We start from the raw sequence: 25,347 nt of genomic DNA, 5'->3' as shown, positions 1-25,347 counted from the left end.
GAAGCCTATATACAGGCGACTGATCTATGTACGATGAAACAGTCGGACGGGACGAGGTTCGACAAAAGAGAGGGACGACAGAAACAGTCGTCCAACAAAGATGAAAAAAGAAAAGAGGTTTGGGCGGCTGATTCCTCTAAACAGCCGGCCCAGAAAAAGAAAAAAGAATTCAAACCATACTCCCCAAAGTATGTGTTTAACAAGGATAACCAGTTTATCCTAAAAGAAATAAAGGGACGGCTCTCAATTGAGAAGCCGCTCCCCATGAAGGGTTCTGCGAGCAACCGGAACCAAGACAAAATCTGTGCTTATCACGATGACATTGGTCATCACACCAATGACTGCATCAGTCTCATGCGGTACCTAGACCGCTTGGCTGATCAAGGTGATCTTGACACTTATGTCAAGAAATCTACGGGGAATACTTCCTCAAAAAAGCAGTCGGCCAAAAAGAATCAACAGGCCGACAGTTCCGATACAGATGATGCAGTCGTCTACACCATTGCAGGCGGCTTCTCAGGAGGCGGCCCCACTATTAGGGGCAACAAAGATAATATAAGGCGGTTAGATGTAAATTCCGTTCACCAAGAACAGCCGTCCAAATATACATTTCCTGAGATTGTCATCACTGAAGAGGATCTAGGAGGAATAAGGGGGCCGCATGACGACCCTCTCGTTGTTGAATGTAAAGTGGCCAACCAGAGAGTTGGCCGAATCCTCATAGATACCGGGAGCTCTTCAGATCTCATCAGCAGCAAATGTCTGTCGAAACTGAAATATCAGACGGACTGCATACATCCGGCCTCCCACCCTTTAATAGGTTTTGGAGGAGGAGTCGTCCACCCACTGGGACGAGTGGATCTACCCATTCGCCTGGGCGAAAAAGGGGAAGGACGACACATGGTAGTCCGGTTCCTAGTGGTAGAGGAACTCTCGGCCTACAACATGATTCTGGGTCGACCAACCCTGAATAATTCCAAGGCTGTTATAATCCCGTCACTTATGCTGCTTAAGTTTGAAAGGGATAATGGAACAGTCGGCTCCCTAAGGGGAGATCAGAGGATGGCCCGAGAGTGCTATCTCTCGGATGTCAAGCCCACTGCTATGGCCACTGGGTCAAGTGGAGAAAAAACAGACCTTGACAATGTCAAGGAAAGTGCGCCTGTTCAAGAAATAGGCGACAGAAAAAGAAAGGCGTCCCAGACAGAGTCCGCCAGAAAGGCAAGAAAATAGCAATCATTGGCAGAGGACCGGCCGGATGAGTTCCGCCCTCAGCCGGCTGGTGAGCATGCGGACCTGATATTAGACGACTCCCATCCTGACCGAACAGTCAAAGTAGGGACGACTGCTCTGAGAAACCTTGGTGACGACTTTCACAACCTGTTGAAAGAATACAAGGACATCTTTGCATTTGAAGTCCATGAAATGCCAGGCATTAGTCCTGATCTGGCAGTACACAAACTCGCTGTGGATCCGAAAAAGAAGCCGGTACGACAAAAGAAGCGGAACCATGGTGAAGAAAGAGGTCAGGCGGCAGCCGCCGAAGTCAAAAAATTACTTGATGCAGGGTTCATTCGGCAATGTTACTTCCCAGATTGGGTTGCAAATGTGGTGCTTGTTAAAAAGCCGAATGGCACCTGGCGAATGTGTGTAGACTACACAGACTTGAACAAGGCGTGCCCCAAAGACAGTTACCCTCTGCCTAAAATTGATAACCTGGTCGACTCAACAGCCGGCCATGCCTTGATGAGTTTTATGGACGCCTATTCTGGTTTTCATCAAATTCCTTTATGGAAGAAAGATCAGGAGAAGACGGCCTTCGTCACTGATCAGGGATTATACTGTTACACGGTCATGCCGTTTGGTCTTAAGAATGCCCCGGCTACCTTCCAACGAATGATAAACACAGTGTTCTTTGATCAGATTGGGAGAAACGTCGAGGCATACATTGATGATATGATTGTCAAGACTAAACTTCAGGAAGATCATCTGACGGACCTCCGAGAAACTTTCGCCACACTCAGGCGGCACCATGTCATGCTCAATCCCAAGAAATGTGTATTTGGAGTTGAGTCTGGGAAATTTCTCGGATTCCTTATCAACCAGAGAGGAATAGAGGCGAACCCTGAGAAGGTACAGGCGGTCATTGACATGCAGTCGCCTCGTACCGTCCGAGAGGTTCAGAAGTTAACAGGTTGTCTGGCGGCCTTGGGAAGATTCCTAAGCCGATCAGGCGACAAATGCCTATACTTTTTCCAGGCAATTAAGAAGAAGGCAAGGTTTGAATGGGGGCCGGATGCTGAGGCCGCCTTCCAGAAATTAAAGGTTCACTTGCATTCCTTGCCGAGGCTGGTCAGCCCTTTGCCCAAAGAAAATCTCTACATGTACCTGGCCGTCTCTGATCATGCGCTAAGCGCGGTGCTCCTTGCTGAAAGGACGGCTGTCAACTTCCGGTCTACTTTGTCAGTCACGTACTGAAAAATGCCGAGTTGAGGTATCCCCTAGTGGAGAAATTTGGTCTTGCACTCTTCATGGCTGTTAAAAAATTGAAGCCCTACTTTCTGGCACATGCAGTCGTCGTGTATACCGACCAACCGATCAAGCGGCCCCTTACCACCATGGAGTCCTCCGGACGAATGATCAAATGGGCCATAGAAATGCAGAGTCTCGAAGTTACTTTCGAGCCTAGAAAAGCAGTGAAGGGGCAAGCCTTTGCTGACTTTATTGTAGAGATGACTCGTCCTCCTGACTCTCAAGTTCCAGACCAAGTCTGGAAGGTATATGTGGACGGAAGCTCTACTTCAAACGGTTGTGGAGCAGGCGTCGTATGTCAATCTCCAGAGGGCGACAGGTTCGAGTATGCTCTACGCTTCAGTTTCCAGGCTTCAAACAATGAGGCAAAATATGAAGCTTTACTAGCCGGGATCCGCATGTGTAAGGCGGCAGGAGCAAGGAAAATAGACGCCTGTTCTGATTCACAACTGATAGTGAGTCAGTACAATGGCGAATACGAAGCAACACATCCGGCCATGATCAAGTATTTACAGGCGGTCCGACAAGCGGTCGGCTCCCTTGAGGATTTCCATCTGATCCAAGTGCCGAGATCAGAAAACAACCAGGCAGATGCACTTTCGAAATTAGCATCATCCGCCTCCTCCGATACTCCTCGAACTGTGTTTTGGGAAGTAATGGAGAAGAGAAGCATCGAGGAAAATCCTATTGGAATTCTAGACAGAAGCTCAACCTGGATGGATTCAATCAGGGCATATCTGACAAACGGTACACTGCCGGATGATCCTCAACAGGCGGCAGCACTGAAAAAACGAGCCTCCTGTTTTGAAATGATACAGGGAGAACTTCACAAGAGGGGGCACCTTCAACCCTTCTTAAAGTGTGTTACTCCTGAAAAGGGACGAGAGATACTAGATGATCTTCACTCTGGTTTCTGTGCTTCCCATATAGGTGGTAGGATGCTTGCTCAAAGGGCAAGGCGGCAGGGCTACTTTTGGCCTACTTTGGAAGCAGATGCAATGGAGATGGTGAAAAAATGTGACAAGTGCCAAAGGTTTGGCAAATTAATTCACCGTCCGGCTACTGACCTCACTACCATTCACAGCCCACTACCGTTTGCTAAGTGGGGCATGGACATTCTGGGTCCATATACGCCTGCTACAGGCGGCAGAAGGTATATACTTGTTGCCGTTGACTACTTCACTAAATGGGTAGAGGCGGAGGCTGTAAAGGGAATCAAGACGAAAGATGTAATTTCATTCATTTGGAAAAACGTCATCACTCGGTTCGGGGTTCCCATGTCTATGGTTTTTGATAATGGTCCCCAATTTGAGACGCCTGTTCTCAAAAGCTGGTTGGGAGACCAAGGAATTGCACATTACTTTGCATCTGTCGGCCGTCCACAAGCAAACGGCCAGGTAGAAGCCTTTAATAAAATCATCTCAGACGGTCTCAAGAAAAAGATTGAACGAGCAGGCGGCCTATGGGCAGATGAACTACCACATGTTCTTTGGGCCATTAGGACGACTGAAAAAAGGGGCGACTGGAGAAACTCCCTTCCTCCTAACTTATGGTGCAGAAGCTGTTCTTCCAATAGAACACTACGAGCCGACTCTTCGAGTAATGCTATATGACGAAGAGGCAAACTGGGAAGCTATGCGCCTGGCATTAGACTCACTTCCTGAAAAGAGGGGCAATGCTGTTTTGCGCCATGAGATCTATCGCCTGAGAATGACTAGATCATACAACAAAAAAGTACACAGGCGTCCACTCAAAGTAGGGGACTTTGTACTTAGAAAAATGGAAGCAGTTGGTAGGGCTAATGAGTCTGGCAAACTAACTCCCAACTGGGAAGGACCCTACCGAATCTATGCGGAAGTCAGGGACGGTACCTACCGTCTGGAAACACCAGACGGACAACCGTTGCCTCGAACCTGGAATGTAGATAACCTTAAAAAATATTTTTTCTGAATGATGTAAAGTAAAGAGCTACTTAATAAAGTTTGCACTTACTATTCAATTTTGTATTACGAGGGGCATGCCGTCTGTACCTTTACAGTCGGCTACTCTCCATTGAGTTTTTTTTACTCTATCTCCAGAGGGGCATGCCGTCTGTACCTTTACAGTCGGCTACTCTCCATTGAGTTTCACTCGTTATCTTTAGAGGGGCATGTCGTCTGTTCCTTTACAGTCGGCTACTCTCCATCGAGTATTTTACTCACAATACTTAGCTAAAAAGATTAGGGCCTGGCCGATCCTGTAACTAACAGGCGGCTACCCTTCTTTTACTTAGCACCTACGTTCACCAAGAACTTACCAAGGCCACCGGCCGAATGATCAGACCAGGCGCCAAGCCACCTGATCAAAACTACAAAACTAATTCGACCTGTCCCAACATCATAGCAGGCGTCCGACGGCATCCCTCAGGATGAAATTCGTCGCAGAGAGCAGCTCCCTTTTGGGTGGAACATTGTTCTATAAACTAATTACACGGCACCTATACGACTGTCCCCAAGGGCAACCACGTAGCCGTTTTTGAGACAAGGATAACTCTATCACTAACCAAACCAGTGGTAGCAGTTGACATCTGAGTCAGATGACCGCCTGTATTACTTGGGATAAATGCAGGGGGTACCTATTGAGTTAATAGCCAACAAACATTGGCGAATCAAGGGGTCTAGCCGGCCTACGCCGCCTGGTACCTCTACTTCTCAAACAAAAGTGATGGCGACTGAGTAACTCCAAAGTTAACTCATAGTCACTCCTTCAAATTTGGTATGGAATCTAAAAAGTTTGAGTCGTCCGCCTGTTTTAAACAAACAAGGGCACTCGAACCCCTATTCCTACTGGATAACCTATTGAGTTAATAGCCAACAAACATTGGTGAATCAAGGGGTCTAGCCGGCCTACGCCGCCTGATACCTCTACTACTCAATCAAGATTGTGACAAAGACTAAGTAACTCCTATGTTAACTTAATAGTCACTCAAACTTAGTATGGAGCCTAAAAGGTATGAGTCGTCCACTTGTTTTTAATAAACAAAGGCTCTCAACCAATACTCTTGCTAGGTTAACAAATAACGAATTAAAAGCCAACATTGGCAATAAAGGGAAACAACCGGTACCCACCGCTTGTTTTCCTACTTAATTCCTTGGCTACTAGGTAATTCTATTTACTTGGTCAAATTGAATAAAGAGTTCGAATACCGATTGATTAAATGGCCGACTGATCATCTATCCTGGAAACAGACAACCAGTCGTCCAGGGGCATAGGCGGCATACTTACTATTTGTACCTGTCTTAACGTTCGGCCATACACAACAGTCGGTCTAGTGAGCAAATTTCAAATACTTAGACAAATTTGAACCAAAACAAAAAATTTGATTAAAAATGAGCCGGCCACAAAAGACCAGCAGAATATTCAAAACCCCGGCCCCCTGGCCGGGTAATTACAAAGCAAACGGCACGCAGGCCGTGAAAAGAAAAAAATACTTAAAGCTTAAGAAGGGGGCAGTTCAGTATCAGCAGCAGCCGCCTGGTCAGCACTCTTCTTGCTGGACTCGGCCTTAGCTGCACCATCTTTTGATGCCTTACCCCCAAGTGGCACAAGCGCCACAACCGGCTCTTCCTCCTCCAACGCACCGTCCAACGCCTCTTCTTCAGCAGCCGCCAGGATCTGTTGATTATATATTTCCGAACACTGGCGGTACGTTCTTTCCCACGAGGCAAAGTCGGCACTGGGGAACAGTCGTTCCCAGGTCATGCGTTGGATTTGGGCGGAGTCTTCCACCATCTCCCGGACGAGCTCTTGTTTCTCTTGCTCGGCCTTATCCGAGAGCTCTTGGGTAAGACTCTTCTCCTGGTTCACCAGGCGTTCTTTTACGTTAGCCAAAGATTTCTCCATGGCTTCGTAAGAGTGCATTTTTTGGCGAAGGGGTTTCAGCTCGGCTTTAAGGTTGGTGACGGTCCCCTCCAGCTCGTCAACCTTCTTTTGGGCCGCCTCTAGCTGAGCCCGAACAGCGGCGGTCGCCTGCGCCTGATAATAAAGAAGATCAATGGTCAGTACTTCATTTTGGGCAATTTGAAACATTGCCTTATCACAGCTGGAGGCGGCCATAGCCTTTGCGGCCTTTACCTCTTTGTTTTTCCGATCAATCGGCTTGCGTAGGCTGTTGACTCGGAGCAGGGCCTAAGTACAAAGAAAAACAGGCGTCAGTTTCCAGATAAAAAGTTAACAGGCGTCCTAGAACTCAAAAAGCTCAAAAATATACTAAGTATACCTCAGCAAGGACCCCTGAAATTCCATCAAGGTCAAGGGTGCCGGCACCCTTGACCGCCTCCCTATCAGATGGAGGAACTACTTTAACCATTGACTTGGCTACCTCAACCAAGTCAAGTCCCTGGGGGCCGGCTGCATTAAGCGAAAGGAAAAAACAAGTTAGACCTAATCAAGAAGGAAGCAAGGGTGAGTTTTTACAAGCAAGTGTCCATACATCTAGGCGGCCCCGCCTGGGTTTTTGAAGAAGTGGCCGGCTGCTTCTCAGCCGCCACTGTTTTCCTGGAAGACCCAGGAGAGCTTGCAACAGTCGTCCTCCGGGCCTTGGGGTCCGGCTGTTGCGAGGAAGAAGCCCTTGGAGTGCTAGACTGAAAACAAAAAGAGTTAGTATATGCATAAGACAACTAAAAGGAGAAGAGTTTTCAAAGCTTACCAAGGGTGCCTCCTTGTTGGGGGAGTCGGCATACGACTGCTTCATTAGCGAGACCCGCAGCATGGCCGCCGCAGTCTTAGATGCTGTTATTTTACTCATGGCGTCGGCTGAAAGAAATAAACAGCAGAGTTAGTAAAAATCCCAAGTAAACAAGGCGTGAAAAAACAGAGTATTCGTCAGGCCGGCTACCTCTAGAGCACCGACTGCTGATGCCACAGGCGGCCAAGAAGTACTCGTCATAGAGCCACTTGAAGCTCGGGACGCAGTTTAGGGGTACTTGCTCTCGTACCCCTGAAGTAGAGTTCACCCTAGTCTCTACTTTGAAGAGTCCTTTGTCTAGGATCTCTTTTTTAGCCTTTGGGGGAACAGGCGGCATGCTGCGGCCGCCTGCGAGAAGAGGCGGATCCCTATTCCACTTGTTAAAGCGTTTGTTCAGCTCCGTGTCTGAACTCTCGATAATAAGAAAGGTGTTCCGCCAATCCTTCCATTTGTTTGCCTTACCTCTCGTCATGAGGTAACCCCTATGGCTTGTTAATTGATACCAGCCGGTACCTCCCGACTTAGGGGTCCGGCTGAGATAGTTCATGTGGGCGAAAGCCTCAAAACTTGGCTCCACCCCGTTCAGTTCGCACCCGGCCACATAGCCGAGTACGTTTACCCAAGAGTTGGGGGCTAACTGCCATAACCCCAGATCATACCCATCTAAAATCCGCTGAACAGCCGGATGTAATGGGAAGCGCAGTCCAGCTTTGATGGCCGCCACATAGCAGCCAAAGCAGCCGTCACCATAGCTGGTACCAGCCGGCCAGACGACAGTATCTTCTGGATCCGGCACAAACAGTAAATACTCCGGGCCCATTTTGTGGTTAGCAATAAAGCTCGCCACGTTGTCTCGCATGGTTGCAATCCGGCCCCGGGGTACCCTGCAGTAGTAGGGGGCGTTTTCCTCTCTGTAAGAGGCGGACGGCTCTGCCCAATTATCCCCCTTCTCAACTGCATGAGAACGTCTCGCCTCTTGTAGGCGGCTATGTTTTTCTTCTGAGCCAGAAGAACTGTGGCCAGAAGAGCTGGATTCGGACTCGTCCCCTGACGAGTCCGAAGAGGACGACTCCTCCCCTCTCCTAGAGGGGCCCGCCTCCTCTCCCTTAGAAGGAGCAGAAGGAAAATTAGACATGTCCACAGTAAGATGGGAAGGGAACACCTTGGTCCCTCTCTCAGAACTGTCAGCTTGACAGTCGCCTCGTTCTACATCTGGCGCCTGGTCAGATGTTTCACTAAGGAGCACCCTTTGGGAGGAGCCGTCTGAGTTTGATATCATAGCAGTCTTTTTTGTTCTGGCCATCACGTTCTGCATAGACACAGATACAGTCGGACTTTGTATAAAGGGCAAAGATGGGTCCAGAAAAGGGCAGGCGGCACTCCTAGTCCTAGATTCAGCCGTCCCCGGTGACCGGCTGATCACTAACTTAGGGCGTGTCGTGTGCTTCCATGGTGCCATTTCAAAAAATAAAAAGAAAATTAAGAGTAAGAGAACTGAGTTACCTGAACGAGTGACGGTTGATGAAGTCCTGAAAGTTCGGGTCAGTCGGCTTGTCAGAACAGGCGGTAGGCAGAAAAAGTCCGAAATGTCAGAGCAAGTTCAGGGGTCCGAATGTTCTCGCAAAAGTTCTCAAATGTGAAAATGACCGAAGTCAGCACTTCCTTTTATAGGCAAAGTGAGAAGGCGAAGGGTCGCTTCCAAATTCAAAATTTGGGCGGGAAAATCTCTCGGCCGTCTGCAAGGTGACACCTGTAACAGGCCGTCGCCTGTCACCGTGCGACACCTGTCACAGGCGACACGTGACCAGTCGCGTGCCACCTGTGAGGGGCAAATGATTAGGGGATTTTTATCCACCAATCACCGTCTGACAAGTGGACCAACCAGGTTCCGCCACGTGTTCTTCACGAAGGCCAACAGGAACCTGCCACGTGTCAATCACAGATACGTCCTCCACGGACCACTTAAGACACGCCACGTGTCCGCCCATGCCAAATGGGAAAACCGGCCATCAAGGCCCAGTCCAGTCTAGAGGCCCGGTCAGCCCTAGGTTTACCTTAAACCTAGAGAGGTGCACGCTTCCCAAGGCTATAAATACTCGATTAATCCTCATTAATCCGGGAATCGAATAATTAAGAGATCAAGCAGAGAAGAACAGAGTTATTAACAACCGGCTAATCTCGCTAACAACACAGATTACCAACACTAAGCACTCTCACCTAGAGAGATCTCATTACTTTAATTTCTGTATTGATTATTCCTTAATCGGGTACTAACTTGGCCGTTGGAGGCGGAGCTCTCAGGAGTCTCCGTTATTTTGCAGGTACAGGCGTCCGGTTCCAGTCTCGGAATTGTAACTCTCCCGCAGGACATCAGAAAACCCCGAAACAATACCGATGATTTGGGGCACCCCTTGTAGGCGTTGTAGCCACATCATGTCACCTTTCACCCTTCAAATATGCAATCTTTTTTTTGATAAACCACTTTGAGCCTCGTCTAACGATAGACCTTTCATTTTTCAACCCATATCTACCTAACCTTGGGATGGGATGGTGTGCAACTTATGCAATTTTCAATTTCATAAAAAGCTTGAGTGACTTCAAAAGATTAAAATAGCAGAAAAATAAGCAAAAAATAAATAAAAGTGTACAAAAGGGTAAGTGTTCTAATGTCTTTGATATGAAAATATCTTTGATATGTACACGTCTCAAATTGTGTCTCTTATCGAGTGCTCGGTACCGTGCCTGAGAAACATAAATGCCAAGTGAGTGATAGACCGCATGATCGGAATTGCTCACACTTATAAAAATAAAATAAATGCTAAAGCGAAAAAGAGAGCTAAAAAAAAGAGTAGAAAGCCTCAAGCATAAAAATATAAAGATTCAAAAGTAAGGTTGCACACCATGGGGGCTTGTCTAGGGTCTTGAGCCTTTTATCCCCTTCTTCTTCAACCTTTAGCCTAACCACGTTAAACCCTTAAAAAGAGACTTTTGAGGTATACACACACTTGTGCGAGGTTCGGCTAGAGCTTCGTTCGGCGTGATTCCTAAGGGATACGTAGGCAACCTCACATCGAGGTGCAACCGTAATAAAAATGCATTCATATTTATATTCACACACTCACACCATGATCATATCAAGGGATCCCCTGTGCCCATCCCTATTCATTTAGAGCTAGACTTGGGGGCTTGATCCTTACATCATTAGCGTACCCAGCCTAAGAGTCACCATTATTTGACTCTTCTAAACATAATATCTTTCCACACACTTAGCCCTTGCAGCCTAACTTTAGTATCACTTTCACACACTGCACAGATACATGACCAAATATACTTTCCCTTAGGAACCCTTTGTCATGAAATTTTAACATAACGCTAAAGCATGCCTTGTTACCCAAATACTTTCATCATTGAGTCAACTAGGATAGCCTAGATGAACTAACTTTCGCACCTTGAGAGATATCATCAAATGCATATACTTGACTAAGCTCATTCAACATGCACCTTCGAAAACTTCGCTTCTTTCTATTTTCGCGTCTTTCTTTTTCGGGAGAAAGTCGGTACCCCACAACAAAAATGACGAAATTTTTTTGCTTTTTTTTTTCATTTTCGAGTCGCACGATCACAATACAATGCACACACAGGTCATGATTCACACGTGTCATTTCACTTTGAGTCGAGTCAACCTCGAATCAATCACATCGAGTCAAGTTTATTCCTTGAGTCGTGTCAAGTCAATGAGTCAAGCGACATTAAACCTTAGGTCAACCCTACAATAATTAAAGAAATTGGCAAAGTCCTATAGTCAAAGATTAATACAGGTGCATCCCAGCGGCAGCAAGAGCAGAATAGGGAAGCCCCGACTCCATCGCCAGACGAAAACATCTAACGTCTGGCAACAGATTTCAGCGCCTGGCGCTAGATCCCAACGTCTAGCGACAGAGCCAAATCGCGACGCTAGAGGCATTGCAGCGGCGACAGAGCTCAACCGCTCGGGACGGTTATTTCAACCTCTTTTAGCAATTTTGGGTTCCTTGGTACGCCAGTTAGCCCCTATAAGCAATTTGACATGATTAAGTAGTCGGCTTGATTACAATCGCAATAAGTGATCGACCTGACGAAAGATCGTCTCACTTAGCTTAAAGCGCCTAAACATTGGCTCATCGCAGATACACCGACATACTGGTTCATAAACATTAGAGGCACCGACATAATGGTTCACAATCAGCAAAAGCGTCGACGTACTGGCAAAGCGGAAGCAAAGTTCAAGCGAGCTTTAAAGATCGACAAGCGTTGGTCTTCAGAAGTTTTCTTCGGAATATTATCGCAACAAACATTCAAGTATCTTTCAAGATCTTTTGTTCAGAGACGCGTAGACATTTCTTTCAAGCTCTTTTGTGCAGAGACGCGTGGACATTTCTATCAACCTCTTTTGTTCAGAGACGCGTGGACATTTCTATCAAGCTCTTTTGCTCAGAGACGTGTGGACATTTCTTTCAAGCTCTTATGTTCAGAGACGCGTGGACATTTCTATCAAGCTCTTTTGTTCAGAGACGCATGGACATTTCTTTCAAGCTCTTTTGTTTAGAGACGCGTGGACATTTCTTTCAAGCTCTTTTGTTCAGAGACGCGTGGACATATCATCAAAGCTCTTTTGCTCAGAGACGCGTGGGCATATCATTTAAAAGCTCGATTGTTCAGAGACGCGTGGACATATCATCAAAGCTCTTTGTTCAGAGACGCGTGGACATATCAAAAAAGCTCCATTGTTCAGAGACGAGTGAACATCAAAACAGCAATATGGCGTTCCCTAGATTGTGGAAGGTTATCACAAATACAACAACAACAATGCATTAACAATAAATCGGTTACTTTCAAAGACGTGTGCTCGATGGTGCAAGATACGCTTTTCTTAACTCTTTTATCCGTTTTAACTAACGCTAGTTTTTAGGTATCGGTGTTACAAGAATGATTTAGAATCACAGAACGTTCTGAATCATTCTCTGTCCCTATCGATACTTTGACTTTTGTTTTCGAAACTTGCGTTTCTCCAAATTCAGTCAAAGTGGGGGCTTCTGTAGACACCCAAATGTGTCTCCCCAAAACCAAACCCAGTGATGAATACCTTTCACGTCATTTGATTATCAAACAAAGCGAAAGTGTGAAAAGTCTAGTGATTAGGATGTTTTTATTAAAATATCTCTTCTTTCTATTTTTGAAAATATTTCTTTTCTTACCTTATTTATGAAAAACGTACATTCCAGTTTAGTTTGGTCCATAATAAGGGTCCAATAATAGCATATTTGGATGGGGTTTGAAAAGACCTTTTCAACGATATATTATAAGCCCAATTCCGATGAATAATGAGGAAGTTATGGCCAAAATACTATACTGGGCCCAATTTGGTTTTTATATGCGGCCCAATGATCTAGAGGAGGGCCTATTATTAATCATTCCTAAAGCTATTAGGATTGATTATAGTCTTCTAGAATATTCTAGAAGGTTCTCTTAAATCCTAATGGAGTTAGGATTGATAATTATGTTTTAAAGAGTTTTTTTTTTTTATAAAAGAGCTATCAAATAAATGGAAAACTAACAAATACAACATCAGTCAAAGAAAAGCTAAAACATAAAATACAACAACTGACGACGCCGGCCACAACCTGCTAACCAGTGAGCCGGAGTAACCCACAAACGAGGAACCTTTTGTACCTGGCAAACCAAAAGGGATTGAACCGAAGCACGCAACTCCTGAATGAGCCACCAAACCGAAATTTCCAGTGACCCAGACGGAGGACAAAGAGCAAGAAGGGCATCACAATCTGTATAAACCCGAATTTTCAAGAAGCCTCTACGGATAGCAAACTCCAGACCCCAAACACAAGCTTGAAGTTCAGACTGCAACGCTGAACTTGCCATAAAAGCCCGACATCCACCTCCTAGTACCTTAGAAGAATGAATATCACGAACTATCCAGCCTGCTCCAGCCCTATAAGTGGAACAATCCCGGGCCCCATCTATGATGAAACAAACCGTTGGAGAGATATTAGGTAACCCTCGCAGACACTGCCACCTGGCATCCTACTTATCCTCCAAACGAACCAAACAAGAAGATTTCGAAGACCTCTTCCACTTTTGAGCCTGCATAGCACGAAGAAACCACTCTGACGCCAAACCAACAATAGTCCCAGGCGACCAAACAGCTTTCTTAAACCTCAGATGATTACGAGAAATCCAAATTACCCATAGAAGAGCAAATAACGAAGCAATACCCTTCCAATCCCTCAGTGATGAAAAATGAGAAATTGTACATGAGAACCAAACATCGAACGAAGGAAACTGCATAAGATCCTATTGAATGCCCAACGCTCCAGAGAGCCAAAGACTGCAGATAACAGGACAATCTCTGAATGTATGAGACACAGATTCCACATCCACATGACAAAAAGCACAAACTGGATCGATCGGGAGCCCTCGAGCATGGAGAGTAGTCGCTAAAGGAAGAGCGTCATGCAACAATTTCCAACCAAAGATTTTCCACCTTGGAAGAATTGGTAAAGCCCAAAACTTCCTCCACCATGCTGGAGAAATTTGAGATTGACTACTAGACAAGACCCTAGGCTCACAAAGAAGTGCATAAGCAGATTTTGTTGAGAAAACACCATCCCTAGTGAACTTCCAGTAAACAAAATAGTCCATCAACTGTAGTGGCCGATCCAAAGAAAGAATTCCAGCAGCAGAACTAGATTCAAACAAACCATGAATGATAGTAGCATTCCACGCGCAAGAACGCAGGTCAAGTAAAAAAGACATAAGAGTCGGTTGAACCGACTCAGGAGGAAGATCCTTAAAAGGAACCGGTCCCCCGGAACCCAAGAATCCTCCAAAATACGAACACGAGAACCTGAACCAACCTTCCAAAACAGACCCTTCGACAACATGGAAAATCCCGACATAAGACTCCTACAACCCCAAGAGGGACGAGAAACCGAGATCGAATCAATGAAACGAAGAGCCGGATATTTCGCAAACAGAAGCCGGGAAACCAACAACTGAGGGCACTGAATAATCCGCCAACTCTGCTTAGCCAACAGGGAAGAGTTAAAAGGGGAAATACTGCGAATTCCCAATCCTCCTAAACCCTTCGGAAGATGGAGCAATGACGAAGAACGAAGAGCTAATCCTCGATTAGAAGAAGAGGACTTCCACCAAAACCTGGCTAACAAATTATCCATCCTAGAACATATAGAATCAGGAAATTTAAAAACAGACAAAATATGATTAAAGGAGGCAACGAGCACTGAGTTGATAATAACAAGCTTCGCCGCCGGTGAAAGTTGAAGAGCTGCAAAGGCTTGTAAGCGTTTGGCCACCTTGTCCAAGAGGAACCCAAACTCAGAGCATTTACTACGGCCCAAATCAACAGGTAGCCCCAAATATGAACCTAATCTAGATTCAGACCGCATTTTCATACAACCAGAAAGATAAGCTCGATAGGCCTCTGGAGTATTAGGAATAAACTTGACAAACGACTTCTGCAAATTAAGCATTTGACCTGAAATATCACAGAATGCAGAAAGTACATTCATTACATGTTCACACGCAGGAGGAGAAACCTGGAAAAATAGTAAGGAGTCATCAGCAAAGAACAAATGTGAAATAGCTGGAGCCCTCCTCGCTATTTTAACAGCCTGAAAAGGGCCTTCGGATTCTGCCTTACGAAGCATTGCTGAAAGAACCTCCATGCACAAAACAAACAGGTAGGGAGATAAAGGGTCTCCCTGACGCAAACCACGCTGAGGACGAAAAGCCTCTGTAGGAGAACCATTAACTAGCACCTAGTAAGAGACCGGTGCATAATCAGATGAACCCAATAGGGAGGAAACCCAAAAACCTGAAGTACTTGACTTAGAAAGTCCCACTCAACTCTGTCATAAGCTTTGTTCATGTCTAGCTTCAAGGCCGCGTAAAAACGTTTCCTAGCTTTGGAAGCATTCATAAATGAAAGGATCTCATGCACCATCAGGCGGTTATCAGACATCAACCTACCAGGCACAAAGGCATTCTGAAACTCCGAAACTATGTCTGGTAGAATCCAACGCAGTCGACGAGCAAGACACTTTGCTATGCATTTATAAATGACATTACAGAGACCTATCGGTCTAAATTGAAAACAAGTTCAGGGTGATCTACTTCAGGGAGCAAAACTAAGAAAGTCCGATTCCAGTCCTTAAGTAAATAGCCATGAGCAAAAAAGAACTGAACAGCATTCACAACATGATCACCCACCTCAGTCCAGTAGGTCTTGAAAAAGGCTGAAGTAAAACCATCAGGACCTGGAGACTTACCATCAGCAATACTAAACATCACCTGCCTAATATCCTCAGCCGAAAAGGGAGCTAGTAAGGATTGACGATGTCCGTCAGACAAAGAAGGGAGGTGAAGGGAATCCTAAGGGAACTGAGTAACTGAAGGCCGATCTGAATTCCTACTATACAGTGACTTGTAAAAATCCATAACCACAGAACGAATGTCTCCCGCATTTGAAACCCAAGATCAGTCGTTGTCCTTAAGACCACGAATAGTGTTTTTCCGACGTTGAGCCTGAACTGCAGAGAAAAGAAACCGAGTATGCTCATCTCCAAATGCATCCCACTTCACTTTTGCTCGTTGTCTCCAAAATAGATAAGCTGCTTGAGCCTCTTCAATCTTCTCCCTCCTAAAAGTGTTAAACAAACAACGACTACTCCGAGAATCAAGATTAAAAGAAGCATTAGCAACATCTGCAACCAGAGCTTTCCAATCAATGCCCCATGCCTTTTTATGAGAAACACACCAAGCAAGCAGACGGTGACGAAGAACACATAACCTTTTTTATAATGAAAACATATGAGACCCCGGGATATGTTCGGCAAAAATAGACTGAACCATAGTAGCAACATCCTCAGAGTGTAGGCTCCAGTTTTCAATTCTGTAAGGCCGTTTATAACTACCAGAAGGCAAAGAGTCACACAAAATAATAGCCGCGTGATCTGAAAACAAAATGGGCTCGTGATGAACTGAGGTAGCCGGCCAATCCTGAAGCCAATGGGAAGTAGCTAATGCTTTATCTAACCTCTCAAAAGTGGGGTCCATAACTGTTCTCCCATTAGTCCAGGTAAAAGACGGTCTAGAAAATGGAAAATAAAAAAAACCCATTGTCTAATTTCCATTGTATAAAATCATGGCGGCCAGGAATATCCAGATTACCTCCGGCCTTATTTGATAAATATTCAACCTGGTTAAAATCTCCAACTATCACAACATTCGGATAAGAAGCTAAAATATTAGATATTTCCGACCACACAGTCATACGATCAGAAACCTAAGGCGCTCCATACAGACAAAGGACATGTTTAATTACCAAATTCTCCACAACTCGACACAATATTACATGCGGAGAAACTAAAAGAGGTTCAACCACAACTGGGGCAAACCAAAACACACATAGCCCACCACTAAGACCCATCGAATCAACACCCACTAAACCTGAACATGACAAGGAAGATAACTTATGCATTACAGAATGTACAGACACCATGGTTTCAGCTAGAAATACAATATCAACAGCATAAGAGCGGACTAAGGACGCAATGTAAGGAACTTTAAGGGAGTCCGCCTGACCCAAACCCCTACAGTTCCAAGCCACAAGCTTCATCTGTCGTCTGGTGGCCTTAAACGGGCGGCCACCAAGCCCTCAGAGAAAGAGTCAGAAAGGGACATCTGAGTTGGAGAAAAGTTACCAATTCCTTTACGTTTCTTAACAGAGAGACATGAGAAACACCTAGCAGCAGCAGCCTCCGCTCCATTCTCCTCAGAGCAGAGCATTAAATTCTCAGTAGAACCCAAGGGCGATCTCTTCTTAGGACAAACTGACTTCATCCTCTCTAATGGTGAAGTGCTTTTAGGCCCCTTTCGCAATGAAACTGACGACACTACTACATTTTTTATCTATTGCAACCCCCAAATTCGTTGCATTAGGCGTCAAAATCCGTGGCATTAGGCCTAATGCAACGTCCATGTACCGTGGCATCTGCTGGCGTTGCAGTAGGTCTAATGCAACAGCATATGACACCTAATGCCACGGCTCCACTGATCCGTGGCAATAGACCAATACCTATTGCAACGGCATAACTTATCCGTGGCAATAGAGTACTGACTAATAATTATGATGAAATTGAACCTATTGCAACGGATGAAGCTAATTAATACAATGATAGGAGTACGTATCTACTGCAACGGATTGATCATTGGGTTTTTTTTTTTTTTTTTGTTGGGATGAAATGGTAATATAATATTAATTAGTCGGTACAAATCTAAATATACTAACATAAACAAATTAAAGTATCATTTATATATAATAATTATAATGCAAAATACATACATTACAAAATATTACTTGCCTATTTTTGGTATGACATACCCTACTAATAATAAATAAAAGTTAGATAATTAATTTGATCGTCCAAAATACAAATTGTCAACATATATTTTTAAGCCGAAATATCCAAATCTTCACAAAGACGGAACTTGAATAAGAGTCGCCAACATATATGCACCATTTGTTAGATGGCTAGTCACTATACTTCCGCTCCATTTCACTCCCCATGCACCTACACGTAAAATTGAAAAAAATAAAAGCAATATAATTAAACTAAATTATAAATTATAATAGACCAAGCCCACAATCAACATAGCTCAGATTATGGTTGTTTAAAAGATGGCAGCAAAGAATTTTTTTTTTTTTACACAAAAAGGAAAATATTATTAATTTATAGTGGCAGTAGCCACATTAATTACCAAAAGATAAGCATTCCAAGTCTGAAAAACAAAATAGCACCCCGGAATATAACAAAGTACTAGCTAAATAACCAACAAGAAATAGAACTAAGTAGTAGTCAAAGGTATTCTGGAATCAAAAGCACCGATTCATGCACTGTAGGTGAACTAATTAAGTTGCCACCATTATTTCTGGAAGGGGCACAGTAGGAAAATTGTTAGAAGTGTGCACCTAAGAGAAGCTAAAAACTGTAAGTCTGTAAAGATGCCAAAATTTATACCAAGAATTTCCTTATCATTCTTCTCCCATCAAAAAAAAAAAAAAAAAAAATCAATACGGTGTAGAAAATTAATGCCCCCGTACATTGCTTAAATTTTTTTTTATATTGCGCCTGATTATGACCAAAAACAGTAACAGGGACAACCCAGCTAACCGTCCATGAAAACGAGTCTAGTGACTCTCCATTAGCACAGCACAAGGACACACATAAGGAGATAACAATATAGATGTAGAAAAAGTTGCATGCAAACAATACTTTCATTCATTTACATCAATTATCTCACTACACATAATAAAGGCACCACCTGAACTAACCGAGGTACCAAGACGGAATAAGAGGTAAGAGAAGTCAAGAATTAAACACCAGAACTAACTCACTAAGAGGTAAGAGCAGTCAAGAACTGCAACCTCATTTAAGCAATACACAAATTCAGCATGCAACCTTGCAAGGAGTCAAAAAACCGTAACAGCTTTGTTCATGTGACACTTTTTACATTTATGCTTTTAGAGAAAATCGCAGCCATAGTAAACAACAGATTAGCCAGAACCAAGCTGAAGAGAGAAATTATACCTTCTCAAGAATAGCCGATTGGTCATCCGTGTGAAATTTACCCATATACTTTAACATCTCTATTTTCATGTGACACTCAGCAACAATTACTCACAGCCATTGAAAGTGTTAATTAAACTCTACCTGTGCTTGTAGATCATGTTGGTTGTGCATTTTTTTAGCAAACTCTTCTTCCCCGAGCTCAGCTTCATCACAGCCTGCAATTTACACCTTATCAAATTTCCAAAATTTATATTCATGGTATGTAGAAATTGTCACAATCGATAGAATAGACACTAGCATAGAAGAAAGTAGAAACAAGGCTAAGAATTGCTAGGTAGAGAATTTTCTAATGTCCCTGCCTTTGCTACATGTATCATACACCACGAGAACGATGCTAAAGAGATGAATCAATGAGTAGGAGAAATTTAAGGGAGGAATTATACTCCTATGAGCTAGTAGATAAGTAAATGTAAGCCGACAAAGCCACCGCAAAAATTATTTAATAGAGCTATTATACAAATATAACAGGTTATCAACTTCACTAAGAGAAAGAAAGTAACAACAAAAAGGTAAATATGCAAGATTTACTTCATTATCCCCCTTTACTACTGCAGTATAAGGCCCTAGACCCTAGATCAACACACACCAAGGTATTCAACAAATAATAAGTTAGCTTGGACAAGATACTCATAACTAGATCAGTATTTAGTGATTCTGAAGTACAGAAAGGGCAACAAAAAAAAGAAAAAGAAAACTCACTTAGCCATTTATTCACATAATCACATATGAAGTACAAGGCAAGGTCATTGACTTCCCTGGTATCTTCTTCTAACCACACCCGTTTCCTCTTTATATTTCTTTATTTCTTTGTGTTTTTTGCATTTAGCCAAAAAATGAATCTCAAAGCGTGGGGAAATAGAGTACACTAATATATATATATATATATATATATATATATATATATATATATATATATATATATATATATATATATATATATATATACAAAATCCAAGAAAGAGAAGATCACAAAAACCAGAAATCTCCTTCCACCTAATTGCAGCATCCTATGCAATAGTTTGAATATTATGTGTTGTGGCTAATGTTTCAACCACCTCCACAATGCAGTCCCTATCAATAAGCATAAAAACTGAATTAAATACTTCGTATGTACTAAATACAAAATATAAAACTGTCTAGTTATGAAATCTGAAACTAAAAGATAGCAGAGAAATGGCACACAAAATCCAATTATTAAAAGCTTATGGACATATTCCATATCATTGATATCAATTATAAAATCATTACACGATTATAGTTTCAAGAGAATAAAACATAACATTTGTGTTAATAATTGACAATGGTAATTATGCTCTACATGTACTAAGAATTATATCAAACAGCTATACCTCATAACTTTTTATGCACAACCCTTTGAGTTATAGAAGGGCAACTAGGTGCAAACATTATGCTTACACAAACCAATAAAAGGGATTTCAACCAATCCAAATTCCATCCATTACAACTAAGATTAATTTTTGGCAAGTTTAATCATTTGGAAAATTGGAATGCTTTCAGAAGAAAAAACACAAAAACTAGGACCTAAGTTTGAAGAGTTGATAAGCTTTTATGATATATAAATTATAAAAGCATAAATTGCCTCCAAAGCTAAGTTATCAATACTGACACCAAACCACTAGCAATCCTTGACACCCTCCAGAACCATCCAACTCATCGCCAAAGCCACCTGATTACATCAACATCTACTCACATCCCCTACAATACCCCACAGAGCATAACCACCATATTTAGGCCACCGGACGCCAAGTTTAACCACTGCCACTCTATACCATCAAATGACCTACAAGACCCACTATCTTCACCAAGCACAGATTGACAAACCCCTTCACTCACCCTGTAGAGACTATTACACACACCTCCTGCACCCACTCATACCACTATAGACATCTCAATTTGGCAGACAGGACTTAAGATACACTATATAACTATGTAAGCAACTTCGAGAGAGGGCTTAGGATATACCCTCTCATACCAAATTAGTTTAATTAGAGACAGTTAAATGGCAGCACAAGATCTGATACTACAACTGTAAAGCAAAAAAGATTACCAGATCATTTTGAATTTACAGAATAGAGAAAACAGTAATACGTACAAGTATAGAGGTGTAGCAATAACTAATTTAAGAGCTAAAACCAATAACACAGTACAATATCAAACTATTTCCAAAGCTTTGCAAAATCAAATTCCAAGGGATCGGAATTGCAAAATCAGGCTGAAATCTTACTTGAACATTGACAAACACTTCATTAATTTTTAGCTTAAAGAGAGAAGAGGGAAAGAATACCGTGCATGTGGTAGTGAGGAGAGGAGTGGTAGTCTTAAATCTCTTCTCAGCTATAATCCAAAATCCTAGAAATCAAAGCACCGTAATGGATACCGCGACCACCGTCACCACCACCATCACCTCCATAAACCCTAGAATACGATAGTCGATGATGATTACAAATCAATTACAAATCCTTTTTTATAAATCAATTACCTAAAATCAAAAATATGAATATAAAACAAAAGCCAAGAGGCAAACCCTAGATTGTAAAATCGATAGTCGGTGATGATTTATAAGAAAAAAAAAAAAGTACCCGAGAAGCTGATTCAATGGAGAACAAAAGGCCCAAAAGCCATTTCAGAGAAGAGCTTAATGTACGGCTTCAAAGTTTTTCTGGGGTAGGGGTCGATCAAAGTTTTTGAAAAATCTCATGAGATTCACTGCGGTAGTTCTAAATTTTTCTGTTCTCTTTAAGCCAATATTCATATTTGAGAGATTATGAGGAAGCAAAGTAGCAGACTTAAACGGCCCATTCTTATCAACAGAAAAAGGAGCAGATTTATAAAGATTCATAGGACAAGTATTCTGCTTATGGCCAACTATATTACACTTAGAGCACAAAATAAACACATTCTCATATTTGAAATTAATCCATTTAAAGTCAGATTGTCCAAGGTCCAAGTAAAATCCTGATAACAACGGTTCCAAAACATGAATATGGACTTTTACTCTAACCAAGCATCTAATTGATCCTGGAAGGGGTTCATCGACACACAAAATTTTCCCAGCCAGAGCAAGCATTGGATTAACGATAATATTCTCGCATAAGTTTAGAGGTACCTCATCGAGATGAACCTCGTCAAATTTAATATCTCTGATTGACTTACCCGGCGTCCAAGATGTAAAGATCAAGAGAGCCGCTTGATACGCAGCCGAGCCCTGTTGTAGCATAGCATCTTTATCACGAATATCCTCACAAAGGAAAAGAAAAATATTGTCTAACTTCTGAACTGTAATTATCCCAAATTTAATCCACTGGTTCGAAACCCACTTTTGGATTCGAGTCTCTGAGAAATTCCTGTAATCTATAAACTTACCCAGTACCAGATGATTAAGAAAATAGGGATTAAGGCTTGAGGATGAGCCACTTCGGCATGTGTGAGTGTGAGCAAAGGGTTGAGTTACCGTCATCTTAATCGACACAGGGGAACAACAAAATAGTGGAATATTTACTAGTTAACCGCAAAGAACAAGGAAATTGAAGGGAAAAAGTGGTTATCAAGCAAAAAAAAAAAAAAAAAAAAAAAAAAAAAAAAAAAAAAAAAAAAAATCAAACTATTGAACTAAGAAGATTGAACTTGAAGTACTCCTCTGTTTTGTTCTGCAATAACCCCTTTCCCTATTTTTTTTTTATTTTTTTTTTATTTATTTTTTATTACTGGATTGATGATTGAACTTGAGTTAAAGAAGATTGAAGGAGTTGATGAAGGTGGAAGATGGTGGAAGACGGTGGAAGCGGTTGGGGATAAGGCTCTAGATTTCTAGAGAGATAAGCTCTCAATTTAGAGAGATTAAAAAAAGGGAAAGTTTGATTAGTTTTTAAGTATGTTTTAAAGAGTTTGAATTGAATAAAACTACTCTTTTTTAGAATCCTTGTTTTGTATGAAGTGGAATGTATTCAGATTTTATTTTTGTGCCTCATAATCTTTATCCAAATTTTATATGAGGCTGTCCCAGTTAATCAAATTGAATAACGCCTGACGTTTATCTAATGGCGTATCCGTAAATAAGTAGAACAGTGTAAGGTGACATGGTTGCAAGCTGGATGCGCAAGTGTAATAAGGAAGTGGTGAATCACCCTTGTGGGATAATAAGGGGTAGGTTCCGTTAGGTAACCCCATTACTCCCGAATTTGAAAAGGCCGTAACGTTGTTTACAGTTGGGAGTCGATTATTTATGATATTGCCGCCATACAGTTGCATTATTTGCTTTTTAAAAAAGGAGACAGAAGCACAATTGTTGGTGTGTTCAGCGAAAAACTTCGAGGTATAAGGAGCACAACGATTTAGGAATTCAGGTGCGCATTGATCTTCATATTCACGATACCTTTGTCATTTATATATTGAGTTTACGAATTCGTTTCCTTACATAGTTAATAGTTTTCTGTCATCTTCCCTATTGAATAAGTTTATATTTAGCTAGCTACAGTTGTGACATGAACCCTCGTCGTTTATAATTAAATTTGATAATGTTATAGTGATGAGTGACTCCTGTTTCGGGGTTTTCTGATGTCCTGCGGGAGAGTTACAATTCCGAGACTGGAACCGGACGCCTGTACCTGCAAAACAACGGAGACTCCTGGTGGTAGGAGCTCCGCCTCCAACGGTCAAGTTAGTACTTGATTAAGGAGTAATTAATGCGGAAATTAAAGTGATTGGGTCTCTCTAGGTGAGAGTGTTTAATGTGAGTTTTTTGCGTAATCAGCATGTAATTCATGTAATCCCCCTTAATGAGGATTAAGGGAGGTATTTATAACATTGGGAAACGTGCCAATCCTAGGTTTAGGTTAACCTAGGGCTGATTGGGCTTCCCTCGGAAGTTGGGCCTAGGTGGCCGGTTATCCCAGGTGTCATGGGAAGGACACGTGTCGTGTCGTAATTGGTCCAAGGTGGACGGATCATTGCTTGACACGTGGCAGGCTCCTATTGGCCCATGTGACGGACACATGGCGGAACCTGATTGGTCCACTTGTCAGATGGTGATTGGTGGGAGCAAAATCCCCTAATCATTTGCCCCTCACAGGTGGCACGTGACTGGTCACGTGTTACCTGTGACAGGTGTCGCACTGTAACAGGTGACGGCCCGCTACAGGTGTCACTCGGCGAAGGGCCGAGAGATTCTCCCGCCCAAATTATGGATTCTGGAAGTGACCCTTCGCCTTCTCATTTCGCCTATATAAGGGAGTGTTGACTTCAGTCATTTTCACACGAGAACTTTTTGAGAGAACATTCGGACCCCTGAACTTGCTCTCACATTTTGGACCCTTTCTGCCTACCGGCTGTTCTGACAAGACGACTGCAAAGGATTTTCAGAACTTCATCAACCGTCACTCGTTCAGGTAACTGTCGGTTCTCTTACTCTTAATTTTCTTTTTATTCTTTTTTGAAATGGCACCACCGAAGCACACGACACGACCTAGGTTAGTGATCAGCCGGTCACCGGGGACGGCTGAATCTAGGACTAGGAGTGCCGCCTGCCCTTTTCCGGACCCATCTTTGCCCTTTATACAAAGTCCGACTGTATCTGTGTCTATGCAGAGCATGATGGCCAGAACAAAAAAGACTGCTAGGATGTCAAATTCAGACGGCTCCTCCCACAGGGTGCCGATTAGTGAAACATCTGACCAGGCGCCAGATGTGGAAGTGAAACAAAGCGGCTTGAAAGCCGGCAGTTCTGAGGGAGGAGTCAAGGTGACCCCTTCCCTTTTTACAGTTGACAATTCTTCATTCTCTCCTGCTCCTTTTAAAGGAGAGGAGGCGGGCCCCTCCGGGAAAGGGGAGGAGTCGTCCTCTTCAGACTCGTCAGAGGACGATTCCGAGTCTAGCTCTTCTGGCCATGCTTCTCTGGGCACAGAAGAGAAAAACAGTCGCCTGCAAGAGGCGAGGCTTTCTCACGCAGTTGAGAAGGGGGACGATTGGGCGGAGCCATCCGCCTCTTACCGAGAGCAAAATACCCCCTACTACTGCACGGTACCTCGGGGCCGGATCACAGCCATGCAAGAGAAAGTGGAGAGCTTTATCGCAAACCACACAATGGGCCCCGGCTTTTTAGTGTTTATGCCGGATCCAGAAGACACAGTCGTCTGGCCGGCTGGTACCAGTTATGATAGCGCCTGCTTTGGCTGCTACGAGGCGGCCATCAAGGCTGGGCTGCGCTTCCCATTACATCCGGCTGTTCAGCGGATCTTGGATGGGTATGAGTTGGGGCTATGGCAGTTAGCCCCGAACTCCTGGGTCAACGTACTCGGCTATGTGGCCGGGTGCGAACTGCACGGGGTGGAGCCGAGCTTCGAGGCTTTCGCCCACATGAACTAC

The 25,347-nt window shown here is 43.3% G+C and overlaps 1 long non-coding RNA gene across 2 annotated transcripts; it reads right to left on the bottom strand.

Moving 5' to 3' along the window:
• Positions 1–17,728: 17,728 nt before the first annotated feature.
• LOC110703661 lies at positions 17,729–23,089 on the bottom strand. 2 transcript variants are annotated; one of them, XR_002507731.1, is made up of 5 exons: positions 22,141–23,089; positions 21,272–21,402; positions 19,943–20,037; positions 18,925–19,121; positions 17,729–17,907 (listed from the first exon to the last, which is right to left on the bottom strand). It is a non-coding gene; the product is annotated as an uncharacterized LOC110703661 (long non-coding RNA). The 2 variants fall into 2 exon arrangements; XR_002507732.1 differs by lacking the exon at positions 19,943–20,037 and having other exon boundaries at positions 22,141–23,085.
• Between the last annotated feature and the right edge of the window lie 2,258 nt (positions 23,090–25,347).

This window comes from Chenopodium quinoa, unplaced genomic scaffold, assembly GCF_001683475.1.
Source record: "Chenopodium quinoa cultivar QQ74 unplaced genomic scaffold, ASM168347v1, whole genome shotgun sequence".
NCBI lineage: Eukaryota > Viridiplantae > Streptophyta > Magnoliopsida > Caryophyllales > Amaranthaceae > Chenopodium > Chenopodium quinoa.
Note: the sequence above shows the minus strand (reverse complement) of the source record. Positions and strands in the feature narration are given on the sequence as shown.